Source organism: Geotrypetes seraphini, chromosome 1 (genome assembly GCF_902459505.1).
Source record: "Geotrypetes seraphini chromosome 1, aGeoSer1.1, whole genome shotgun sequence".
Lineage (NCBI taxonomy): Eukaryota > Metazoa > Chordata > Amphibia > Gymnophiona > Dermophiidae > Geotrypetes > Geotrypetes seraphini.
In genome coordinates this window covers 161,847,482-161,860,649 of record NC_047084.1, presented here as the reverse complement: position 1 = coordinate 161,860,649, position 13,168 = coordinate 161,847,482, and the positions used below count along the sequence as shown (strand labels likewise).

Genomic DNA, 13,168 nt, shown 5'->3' with positions numbered 1-13,168 from the left:
AGGAGGAAACTTACAAAAGGAAAAAGAAATAAAATAAAAATAAATTTACCTCTATAGGACCTAAACCCAAGGCAGTTCCTTGCCCGGCATTGGATAAGGCAAATATACTTCTTGATGAACAAGAACTTAAAGTAAGAAGTATCTCTGACTGAGGTCTGGAAGTCTCTTTGGGTGGAACAAATTTTTCAATATAAGATCACCCAGTTGTGTCAATTTTTTATTCAAGTATCAGATAAATTTGAAATCGATTTGGTGTTATGGAAACCAAGTTAGGATCTCTTGAGCTTCAGGTGTCTCCTCCAGGTCACAGGGTCATCTAGTGTCTAAAGCAGGGGTGCCCACATTTTTTGGGCTTGCGAGCTACTTTTAAAATGACCAAGTCAAAATGATCTACAAACAATAAAATTTAAAAAAAACACAAAGCACACTGTACGCAGAGAAAATGTTAATTATTTATATTCCGGGGGTTTTTCAAAGAGGTCAAGGCAGATGACTTTATACAATGTCATCTCAGTAACAACTATACAAAAATAGACAAATATACCCCCTCCCTTTTTTACTAAACCGCAGGGAGCTGCACTGAATGCCCTGCGCTGCTCTCAATGCTCATAGGCTCCCTGTGCTAAAAACCGCTATTGTGGGTTAGTAAAAGGGGGCCATAGTGCAAAATATAGACAGCAGATATAAATTCTCAAAACGGACACATTTTGATCACTAAATTGAAAATAAAATCATTTTTCCTACTGTTGTTGTCTGGTGATTTCATGAGTCTCTGGTTGCATTTTCTTCTTCTGACTGTGCATCCAATATTTCTACCCTTCTTTCAGCCTCCTGTATGCTTCCTCTCCTCCAGACCTCATTCCCTCCCCCAACTTTTTCTTCCTCTCTCCCTGCCCCCTCCCCTCCCCTTTCTTTCTGACTCCCTGCCCCTTCTTTCTTTCTATCTATTTCTCTCCATACCCCCTTTCTTTCTTTCCCTTCTTTCTGTCTCCCTGCCCCCCTTTTTTGTGTCTCCCTGCCTGCCCCCTTTCTTTCTCCTTGCCTTCCCCCAAGCCACCGCTGCCGCCATCAGGAAACAGGCCCCCAAGCCACTGCCACCGAGTTCTGCTCTCCCTGCTTCCCGACACCGTAGAGAGGATGCAGGAGCAGCGAGCCAAGCAGCCTTCCCCACCCGACGTCAATTCTAACGTCGGAGAGGAAGTTCCGGGTCAGCCAGGCAGCAATTGACTGGCCAAGAACTTCCTCTCCAATGTCAGAATTGACGTTGGGTGGGGAAGGCTGCTTGTCCCGGCGCTTCTGTGTCCTCTTTATGGCGTTGGGTAGCAGGTAGAACGCGAAGCCAATACAAGTCTATCACGGAACCCAGGATGGGCTCCACAATCTACTGGTCGATTGCGATCAACCTTTTGGGCACCCCTGATCTAAAGAATCATTTCCTACATTGCACATAAAGCCACTGAGAATAAATTACAGATTAACATGGAGATGCAATTTCCCTTAGATTGTCACTTCATATCTTAAGAAAGTCCTATCACTCACACTGAGCATATTACTATATTATATCTAGTTTGTTTTAGCCACTATTTAAAAGTTACAGGTATGGCTCAAGAAGTTGTGATGCCCCCTGCCGGGGCCAACCTGGGGGATATCAGCTGCACTAGTAAACTACATATAAATAAAATCAGAAAATATTATTTCACTTAGTTAAGAAAAAAAAAAATATATATATATATATATAAAGATGTGTTCAACCTATAACTTATAACAGCCTGATCTTAGTTTCAACCACATATATAATCTCTCTTTCCTACATGTGCTTACCCTTTCTATGTCTTCCTATCCTAGCTAAAACTGTATTTCTCCCCTTTTACCTCTTGTAACTGAAGTCAGTCTATAATGGGCAAATGATCATTCATGTTGTCTTATTAATGACTTATGTTTGTATATCCCCCCCCCCCCACTTTTTATAATTTTGTTATTGTAAACCGCTTAGAAATTTGAGAAGTGGGATAACAAATTTTAAATAAAACTTGGAAGAAACAGTTTCTTTCTCTTGGTTGGATCATCTCTGGTTGAGGCAGTCAAAATGACACAGAAGACTGAAGACAGTAAGAGGCAGTGGAAAGGGGTGAAGTTGCTATAAGGGGGAGAAGAGAGGAGAGAAAATAGAAGACTGTGTGGCACATTCAGTGCTGCTACCCATTCAGATAGTGGCACTAAACATAAGAAGAAACAGTGGTACTGGCATTTAACTTAAGTTAATGACTTTGATGGCTAAATATTTACCCTTATTAGGTACAAAGTTACCATAAGACAAGCAACCTGATTTCTTATAGTTGAAATGAATCGAAACCAACTATTACATGCAGAGAAATAAAACTTTTCTAATATCCTTCTATGGTCAGTTCACTTATCTTTCATCAGTCTTTAAAAAATGAACTAATACAAAAACTTCCCCTCCGACATCAGAATTGATGTCGGGGTGGGGGGTGGGGGAAAGGTTTGTGGGCCTGGCGCTTGTGAAGTGGCTACACGTGCCTGGCTTTTGCTGCGTCAGGGAAGCAGGGAGAATGCAAAAGCAACGCAAGTCTATCGCACAGCCCAGGAAACAGTCACCAGGCATTCTCTCCTCAGCATGTTTTGATAGAGGGTGTGGTTGGGACACTCTATAAATTGGTATAAGAACATAAGAAGTTGCCCCCGCTGAGTCAGACCAGAGGTCCATCTTGCTCAGCGGTCCGCTCCCATGGCGGCCCATCAGGCCTAGTGCCTGAACAGTGATCCCCGATTAATTTTATAACTTACCTCTAATCCCATCCCTATAATCTACCTCTACTCTTATCTGTACCCCTCAATCCCTTTGTCTTCCACGTACCTATCCAAAGCTTCTTTCAATATGGATTCCTATACACTAAATCAGTGGTTCCCAACCCTGTCCTGGAGGACCACCAGCCAGTCAGGTTTTCAGGATAGCCCTAATGAATATGCATGGGGCAGATTTGCATGTGTCACCTCCATTATATGCAAATCTCTCTCGTGCATATTCATTAAGGCTAGCCCAAAAACCCGATTGGCTGGTGGTCCTCCAGGACAGGGTTGGGAACCACTGCACTAAATAATATACATTCTATGTTACTTTTTACGTATCAAACATTTGTATTTATGTATTATGTTATTTTTGGATCTCTTTGTAATTCCCCCCTCCACCTCCCATTTTATGAAGACACGTTAGGGTTTTTATCGCCACCCATGGTGGTAAAGCCTCTGACACTCATAGAATTCCACAACTGGCAATAAAAAAAACCCTAACGTGACTTCAAAAAAAGGGGAGGGGGAATTATGATTTAATGTATGTGTTTTAGAATTTTTAGAAGTTTCCCATGATGCAGCCCTATTAGGGGTAAAATGTGGTCCACACAGAGTTATTTTAGAATATTTCATAATAAAGTTCAACTTTTAATCATCTGGGATATGCTCTTCATTTAGTAATCAAAGAAAATACTATTTCACAGAAAGGGTCATAGATGTGTGGTGGAGAAAAGACTGTCTGAATTCAAGAAAGCATGGGATAGGAATGTGGGATCTCTTAGGGAGAGGATGGACCATTTGGCCTTTATCTGCCATCATGTTTCTATAACATAAGAATAGCCTTACTGGATCAGACCAATGGTCAACCTAGCCCAGTAGCCCATCCAGGTTACTAGTACCTGGCCAAAACCCAAAGAGTAGCAATATTCCGTATTACCGATCCAGGGCAAGCAGCGGCTTCCCCCATGTCTTTCTCAATAACAGACTATGGACTTTTACTCCAGGAAATTGTCCAAACCTTTCTTATAGTGCCACCCGATTCAGGAAAAAAAAAAATTCGATTTGATTCAGCCATTGAATAGATTTTTCGATTCGATTTTCCTGCCCAATTGGGTGGTTTGTTTTTTTGGGGTTTTTTTTCAAACATCATGGTGGGTTTATTTTATAGCCTCTTCACCCCTTTTATAGCCTTTGCCTTCTCCTAACCACACTGGCGCTGTGGTGTAAACAAAATAAACAAACAAAAAGAGTTTTCCTCTCTCTGTTAAATCCTAGCTCACGTTTGCAGTCTAATACCAGCTCTGGTAGGTTTCAAATCTGACATATTGTAATCACAAAACAGAAAATAAAATTAGTTTTTCTACCTTTTGTTGTCTGGTCATTATTCAAATCTTGTTGGTCCCAGGCTCTGGTTGTCTTCTGATAACTTGCTTGCCAGGGTCTCCTTCTTTCTTCTTTCTCTGTGCTATCCAACCATCTTCCACCTCTGTCCTCCCCTTCCGTTTCCCTTCCCTCCCCCTGAGGTCTGGCATCTTTCCTTTTTTTTTGTCTCCATCCATAGATCCACCTTTTCTCAACTACCCTTTCATCTAGCATCTCTCCCTCCTCCCCCACCACCCCAAGGTCCACCATCTCTCCCTTTCTTTTCCCAACTACCCTCCTATCCAGTATTTCTATCCCCCTCCACACCATTCCTTGTGTCCAACTTCTCTCCCTTTCTGTTCCTTCCCTCCCTAAATCCCATTGTCCACCATCTCTCTCTCCCCCTCTCCTCTGTTTTTAGACCCATTATTTCTTCCCCCCAAAGTTTGGCATATGTACGTCTCTTTGAATCCCCCTTCCCTCCCTCCCTCAGTGTACTTCTACACCAGGACACCCCTCCCCTGATGGTCTGTCCCCCACTGAAGGCCTGCCTGTCCTCCTGAAGGCCTGTGCCACCATCCCTGAAGGCCTATCCCTGTCCCCCCCTTGAAGGCCTGCACCCCCCCCCGAAGGCCTGCACCCCCCTTGGAAGGCCTATGCGTTCCCCCTGACCTCCCACACATCCATTTACCTCATTTCAGCAGCCTGCCGAGAGGATCGCTTGTGCTAGTAATCTCTGCAAGCTGCTATAAGCCTTCGGAGCTGTCTTCCTTCTGCTGCAGTCTCGCCCCTCCTCTGACGTCACAGGCAGAATCGCAGCAGAGGAAACAGCTTCGAAGGCCTATAGCAGCTTGCAGAGATCGCCAGCACAAGCGATCCTCTCTGCAGGCTGCTGAAATGAGGTAAATGGATACCCCGCCCGCATGTACCCATTTTCTTATTAACTTCTTTTCCCCTTCTTGCTTCTCTATTTCTACTCTTCACTGTTCTCTTTCTTTCCCTTTCTCCCACCAGACATTTTTCTCTGCTCACTCCAAATACTCTATATCATCTTTCCAACCCTATATTTCTCTTCCTGTCTCCTTTCTCATTCCCATCCTTCGTTCAGTACTTTTTCACTCCTTCATAGTCTATTCCTATTGGCTCTTCACTCCTTGCCTCCTCCCCCTCAGCTCTCCTCTCAGGCTGATTGAGGCTGCCTACACTTGATCTCTTTTTTTTTGTTTTTGTGCAGCAGTCCGATGGCAGAAGAAATGTTTAAATATACTGTACTTCATTTGGTGCTGCTGTGGTTTCAGTCTCGTGGCAAGAGCTGCAGGATCCATACAGAATCTTTCCTTCCTCCCACCGAAGCCTGCCTGCCTTCCCCCAAGCCGACCCGCCACCGATTCCGCCTCTCGCCACTCACCCCCTGCCCACCCCCATTGCTCGCCAACTCCATTTAACACCCTCCGCCACAACTTGAAAAGGGCCTGGCGCATGCAGCGATTGCACCCGCCGACCCATAAGCCTTCCCCCGACGTCAATTCTGACGGAGAGAAGGCTTATGGGCCGGCAGCGTACAATCGCTGCACATGCCTGTCTCTTTTGGAGCAGCGGCAGCACGCGGAATTAAATGGAGCCGGCAGGCGGGCCGCAAGCAGATGGGCCATGGTGCAGACAAGCACAAACAGCAGCATTGTCTGCCGAGGCAGGGAAGATGTACAAAGAACCACCACTACCGCCTGCATCCTCCTAACCCAGGCACAATGTGATGTTATGGTAGCAGTGCATCGGGCCCCCCTGAACTTCTCAGGCCCAAGGCACGTGCCCACTGGGCCTACCCTTTAATCTGGCCCTGGATGCGCGGGAGGCCAGGGGGGAAGCTAGACACCAGCACTTCCCGACTGACCCTCCCCCCTCACCCTCTAAATCAGGAGCGGCAGCAGCCGGCCAGCAAGAGGCAGCGCTGCCGCTCCTGCTTTAGGGGGCGATGGGGGAGGGTCAGTCACCGAATTGGGAGGCCAATTTTTTTTGTTGTTTTAAATCGATTCACCCGAAGTGAATCGGTGAATCAATTCGAATCATGAATCGGACAACACAACTTTCTTAAAACCAGCTATGCTATTTTCTCTTAGCACAACTTCTGGCTATGCATTGCAGAACTTAACAATTCTCTGAGTGAAAAAATATTTCCTCCTATTGGTTTTAAAAGTATTTCCCTGTAACTTCGAGTTACAAAATCTTTGTAATTTTTGATGGAGTCAAAAATCGATCTACTTGTACCCATTCTACTCCACTCATGATTTTGTAGATTTCAATCATATTTCCACTCAGCCATCTCTTTTCCAAGCTGAAGAGCCCTAACTTCTTTAGTCTTTCCTCATAAAAGAGGAGTTCCATCCCCTTTATCATCTTGATTGCTCTTCTTTGAAACTTTTCTAGTGCTACTATATCTTTTTTGAGATAAAGAGACCAGAATTGAACGCAATACTCCAGGTAATGTTGCAACATGTTTAGGTATCATTGTACTCAGTATGCAGTGGCTGCTAAGAAAGCAAACAGAATATTTTGTATTGATCCATGGTGAGACTGCACCTTAAATACTGTGTGGAATTCTGGTCACCACATCTCAAAAAAAAGACATAGCGGAATTAGAAAAGGTACAGAAGGCGAACAAAATTATAAAGGGGATGACTTTCCTACGAGGAAAGGCTAAAGTTGTTCGAGCTCTTCAGCATGAAGAACAGATAGAGAAATTATTGGAGAAAAGAGTACGGTAGTTACAAATTTCAAATTGACTAGTGATTGCTGTAATAGGAATATGAATGAATCAGGCTATTATTGTATTGGGGTTTTGTTTTTTTTTTAAACTCTGGGGTATGATATCTGATTTTGGTTAGGATATAAAAGTTATTATACACTTTTTTTCTTTGTTATTGTATTGTTCCTATATTGCACCAAACTAGGGGACCCTTTTACTAAAGCTTAACATGTGCTAACAGCTAAATGCTAAGAAGTCCAGAAGTATAAAATGGGCTCCTGAGCTTTAGAAAAGGGCACCTAGGTGGTTTTCTTCTTTGGAAACCATAACAATTTGTAATATATAAAATATAGAAATAAAACCTATTAAAATGTGAGGAATTCTTCAGAGCCCCTTTCCCATGAAGCACAAAAGAGAGCTAGAATAATAGATCAGGCGACAATTCCTAATATGGAACCATACATTATGTAACTATAGTTCAGGTTCCTTTTGCCCATATATAATCAATACTCTGGGATGTGTACTAACTGGTTCAGGTGATTTGCTACTCTTCAGTTTGTCAAATTGGTCCATTACATCTTCCGGTTTTACAGAGATTTGTTTCAGTTTCTCTCATCAGCACTGAGTACCATTTCTGGCACCAATATCTTCCACGGTGAAGAATAAAGCAAATAATTCATTGAATCTATCCGTTATTGCCTTGTCTTCCCCGAGTGCCCCTTTTACCCCTCGGTCATCTAACAGTCCAACCGATTTGTTCAATGGCTTCTAATATACCTATAAAAGGTTTTAATATGTGTTTTTTTGTTTCCAACACAATCTTCTTGTCCTGGGTTCTTTGCCTTCCTTATTAGCACTTGGCATTTGACTTGCCATTCCAAATGCTGGTTCCTAGTATTATGTTCAGTTGGATCTTTCTTCCACTTTCTAAAGTATTTTCTTGTAGCTCTAATTGCTTCCTTCACCTCACTTGTTAACCATGCCAGCTGTCGTTTGGACATCTTTCCTCCCTTTTTAATGCACGTAATATATCTAATCTGGGTTTCCAGGATGGTATTTTTGAATAGCAGTCATGCTCGATGTAAGTTTTTGACCTTTACAGCTGCTCCTCTGTTTCTTTTTTATTATTTCTCAGGTTATCATAGTCTCCTTTTTGTTGTTGTTTTTTAAGTTAAATGCAGCCCCTCAATATCTCTCCACAGTTCCCCTATGCTCCCACCCATGAACTCCGTTCATCGGGCAACTCCCTCCTATCCATATCTCCACTGCCTATTCCAAACTTTGGCCCTTCCAGCTGTGCAGTACACATGGAACAAACTGCCTAAGTCTTTACGTCACTTTTTTAATGATGCTTTCAACTCTTAACTCACCATAAAATTACCTATGTCCATCCTATTATTCTCTGCAAGAATCTCCCCATATCTCCTGTCTGTCCAATTTAGATTGAAAACTCTTCTGAGCAGGGACTGTTTGTTGCATGTTGAACGTATAGAGCTGCATACACTTTCAGCACTATAGAAATAATAGTAGTAGTGTACAGTAGTAGTATTGGATTTCCTTGTATACTTACACTGGTGATTATATCAAATTTAATCATGGTATGATCATTGTTGTTAAGTATCCTTGGTACCATTACCTCCCACACCAAATCATGTGCTCCACTAAGGACTAAGGGCTCCTTTTACGAAGCCACGTTAGCGGTTTAACATGCATAATAGCGCATGCTAATTTGCCAGCCGCGCTAACCGCTACCGCCTCCTCTTGAGCAGGCGGTAGTTTTTCGCAGGGCTGTGGAGTTGGAGTCGAGGAGTCGGAGTCGGAGGAAATTTCAGGTACCTGGAGTCGGAGTCGGAGTCAGAAGTACAAAAAACTGAGGAGTCGGAGTTGGAACATTTATCTACCGACTCCATTTTTGAACTTGGCATACCAATCACGAGCGATTCTTTCAGCTATAGCACCCACTATATACACAGCACAAATGTTGCGAGCAGCTTCTGTGGCCTTAGAACCTTGATTAAAAGCAAAAAGAAGGTGGTGTCGAAAATGCTCATTTCTCTCAACTTGACATTCAATTTTAACGATCTGAAAATTAACCAGTGCTGTGGAGTTGGAGTCGACGAGTCGGAGGAAATTTCGGGTACTGGAGTCGGAGTCTGAAGTACAAAAAACTGAGGAGTCGGAACATTTATCTACTGACTCCACAGCCCTGGTTTTTCGGCTAGCACGGGGGTTAGCATGCGCTAAAAATGTGCGTGCAATAAAACCGCTAACGCGGCTTCGTAAAAGGAGCCCCAAGTTTAGAATTGCTCTGCCTCTTACTGGTTCCTGAACCAGCAGCTCCATAAAGCAATTCATCAAGGAATTTTACCTCCCTAGCATGCCCCAGTGTTATATTTACTCATTCAATAGTGGGGTAATTATAATCACACTATAATAGTTGGAAAAAGCACGATAATCACTAGAATTTAGAAAAAAAGCCTGCTCCAAAAATTACTTGCAATAAATGCTCCTAGCAGATGCCAATCATCCAATAATCAAAAATTCAAAATTCAAGAACAGAATGAGGAGAGAAGAAAAATCCCTCAGTTAGGCTTCTTGGGTTTTAAAGAAAAAAACCTCCACTTTCACTAATAATAACTCCCCCCAAAAAAGGGGGTACTGTTGTCAAAAAAATAAGTCCAATTACCTGATTGAATGTAATAATGTTTCCAAAAAACCCTTTGGATAAATATTTGATATTTGGATAAATATCATAGGGGGGTCTTTTACTAAGGTGTGCTAGCTGATTTCAGATGAATTGGAATTAAACCCCTGACACAGCGAGGGAGACAGTATGGGACAGTGGAATTCCTGTGGCACGACCTGTAAGGACTTTGGTGGCTGGCGTTTGTTTGTTAAAACACTGAAGGCTTGTGGCACTGCAGGAATAGATGTATTTATTTATTCCATTTTCTACACCGTTCTCCCAGGGGAGCTTAGAATGGTTTACATGAATTTATTCAGGTACTCAAGCATTTTTCCCTGTCTGTCCCGGCGGGCTCAAAAACTATCTAATGTACCTGGGACAATGGGGGGATTAAGTGACTTGCCCAGGGTCACAAGGAGCAGATGGGTTTGAACCCACAACCTCAGGGTGCAGAGGCTGTAGCTTTAACCACTACGCCACACTCTCCCCACATAAGTCCCAGCTTTACTAATTATTTGGCAGTGATGTGCCTTTCAAACGCATACCCTGATGCAAGTTGCCAAATACATTAGCTTCAAGGTTTTTTTAAACATTATTACATTCAATCAGGTTATTGGACTTATTTTTTTGACAACAGTGCCCCCCTTTTATTTTTTTTTTTTGGGGGGGGGGGTTATTATTAATGTGAGAGTAGAATTTTTTCCCTTAAAACTCATGAAGCCTAACTGAGGTTTTTTCTCCTCTCCTTATTCTATTTCTATTCTTGAATTTTTGGATGATTGGCATCTGCTAGGAGCATTTATTGCAAGTAATTTTTGGAGCAGGCTTTTTTTTCTAAATTCTAGTAAATTAAAATCACCCATTATTATTGTGCTACCTAGTTTGTTAGCCTTCCTAATTTCTAATAACATTTCAGCATCTGACCATCCTGGCTAGCAAACAGTAGTACACTCCTATCTCTATCCTCTTTCCCTTTATATACAGAATTTCTATCCATAGGGATTTGGGTCCTGGGCAAGGGTTTTGCTGCACGAGGGATGGGAGGGAGAAAAGGATAGAAGCTGGGCAAGGGTTATGTTGCATGAAGGATGGGAGGGAGGAAAGATGCTGCACATGTGATGGAAAGAAAGGAAAGAAGAAGAATTGGGATGAAGGAGAGGAAGGGAGAGATGATCATGTGCATACCCCAAAAATAAGGCCTAGTGCGTTTTGGGGACTCAAAATTAATACAAGACACTGTCTTATTTTCGGGGAAACACGGTACTCATATACACCTGTGGCCCACATATATACAGTCACTTTGTCCCTCTTCACAAAAGCAGTGACAGGGAAAAAGCAGGAAACTACAGGCCAGTAAGCCTCACTTCGGTTATTGGAAAAGTAAAGGAAGAATGGCTTAAGGAAAGGATAGTGAATTTTCTAGAATCCAATTGGCTACAAGAACCGAGGCCACATGGCTTTACCAAAGGTAAATCGTGCTAAATGAATCCAATTGAATTCTCTGGCTAGGCAACCACAGAATTGAATCAAGAACTTTCGCTAAATGTAATCTAATTTCAGCAAAGTATTTGACACGGTTCTTCATAGAAGGCTCTTGAATAAACCTGATCAAGACAGGTCATTCTAGTGGGTAGGGGTGGTGGAGCAGAGCTGAAAATCAAATGAGAATGTTAGGGTTAGAAGCTTAGAAGCATAAAAGAGTCAAAGGGGTTTTTAGCATGAATGTTGAAATCACCAAGGATGAGGGAGGGAGATGAATGTTCAAGAAAGTGGGAAAGCCGGGAGTCAAAGTCAGTGAGGAACGAAGAGAAGAACTTAACAGGAGGTTGGTAAATGGCAGTTATACAGAAGGGCAGCGGTACAACAACACTCAAGGTGATGTCACACCATGGAGTGATTCAGAGGCCATAAGAATAGCTTTACTGGATCAGACCAATGGTCCATCTAGCCCAATAGCCTGTCTTCACGGTGGCCAATCCAGGTCACGAGTATCTGGCAAAACCCCAACTAGTAGCATTACAGTAGTCTTGATCTTATTCACCCTATCTTTCCTAATAATGATCTCTGCATACATGCTTTGATTTTATATGACAATTTAAAATGACAAGAGTAAATAAGCCACTAACAGTCAGACTATGGAGAACAGGAATTGGATAAACCTAAAACAAGAATATTTTTGCAAAACGAGTAGAGCCCAAGAATGCCCTAAGATCTGTTCTTATTCATTATGTGAAAATTTACATATCACACAGTAAGAACCCCTGATGCTGGCAAAACAAACAGAAACAAGGAACGTGTCAGGTCAGTACAAGCATCTGATTTCTTCAACTGGGTGCTTTTTTTGAAGCATCAATAATTCTTGAATCGTTGTGAACTTTTCATCTGTTTGTCATCACTTTCCTTGGTCCCTAAACATTCCAAGAACCAATACTGACATTTAACTAGCACTGTATGATATACTGCACATCACTGATCCAGTTTCAGAATTCATGCACCAAACACTTCACTGTGTGCCTAGAGAAGACAAGTGACAGACGCACTGCCGGGGAGGGAGACCAGTTGGGGGTCTCCTGTCAACCTCTGCTGTACACGAGCTGAAAGTAACCCAGATCAGCTTTAATAAAGACGCTAAACTAACGGCAAGAGACTAAATTTACATTTTTTTTAAAAATGCCAAAAAAACCTATAAATGCACTTACGTAAAAGCGCCAAACAATAATCCAGACCAGAATCACCTCACTTCCTGTCTTAAACGATGTACATATGTGGCCACTCCAGGAAAGCGCCCCAAGACGCCTAGGGAGGCAGTGAAAGCAGGAAGAGGAGCGCCTTCGCGGACACGCAGCTCCGGGACACGTAAACGGTAGTGAGAGGAAGCAGGGAAGGCCTCGTCGGCACAGCTGCAGCTCCTCCTCCTCCACCTCGGAGAGGCTCCTGGGCGAGGAAAGGAGCCGGGATCTCTCTCCGTCTCCGTGCTCTCTTTGCTCCTCAGCTGCGACACCGCTCTTCACCGGGCGTCAAGAGTCCACAAAGTAAGCGGCGACCTCCCTCAAGCACAGGCGTCGCAAACGGCAGTCGCGGGCCAACTTTTTCCGCCGAGCTGTCCCAAAAGGCGATACGGGGACAGGGTACAGCGCTCGCGAAACCCACAGAGCGCTGCCGAGCGAACAGGTTTTCCACTCAGCGAGGCTCTTATTTTACGTTTCCTCCCCCCTCCCCTTTACCGCCGTTCCCTTCCTTTCTCTCGCAACTACCGGAGAAGAGAAATATGGGGCGAACAGTATTCTTCCGCTCATGCGCGCCAAGAGGAGACGTCACCGATCGTGAACCGAAGTCCGCTTCCGGCCCCTGACTTTACAGAATCGCGCATGCTCCATACAGGTGTCTGATAAAAGGGGCGGGGGGAAGGCGCCAGAATTGTATTTTGAAGGAGCCAAAAGATGGGATAGAAGTGGTGGGCGGGGGAGTGGGAGCCTAATGGTGAAGTAGTGGGCGGGGGAGTGGCCTAGTGGTTAGTGCAGCTACCTCAGCACCCTGCCGTGCTGAGGTAGCTGGGGCAGCAAATCACT

General features: G+C 43.6%; 1 protein-coding gene across 4 annotated transcripts in view; it reads right to left on the bottom strand.

The window, feature by feature from the left end:
- The window catches only part of ARFIP1 (ADP ribosylation factor interacting protein 1), a 188,995-nt gene extending 176,030 nt beyond the window's left edge, over nt 1-12,965 (bottom strand). For 2 of the 4 annotated variants that reach the window (XM_033940741.1, XM_033940761.1), the window contains exon 1: nt 12,299-12,964. The gene's annotated coding sequence lies outside the window, so the exon portion shown is untranslated. Of the gene's footprint in view, nt 1-12,298 lie in introns of all 4 variants that reach the window. The other 2 variants (XM_033940751.1, XM_033940770.1) reach the window with 2 other exon arrangements.
- Nucleotides 12,966-13,168: the final 203 nt, after the last annotated feature.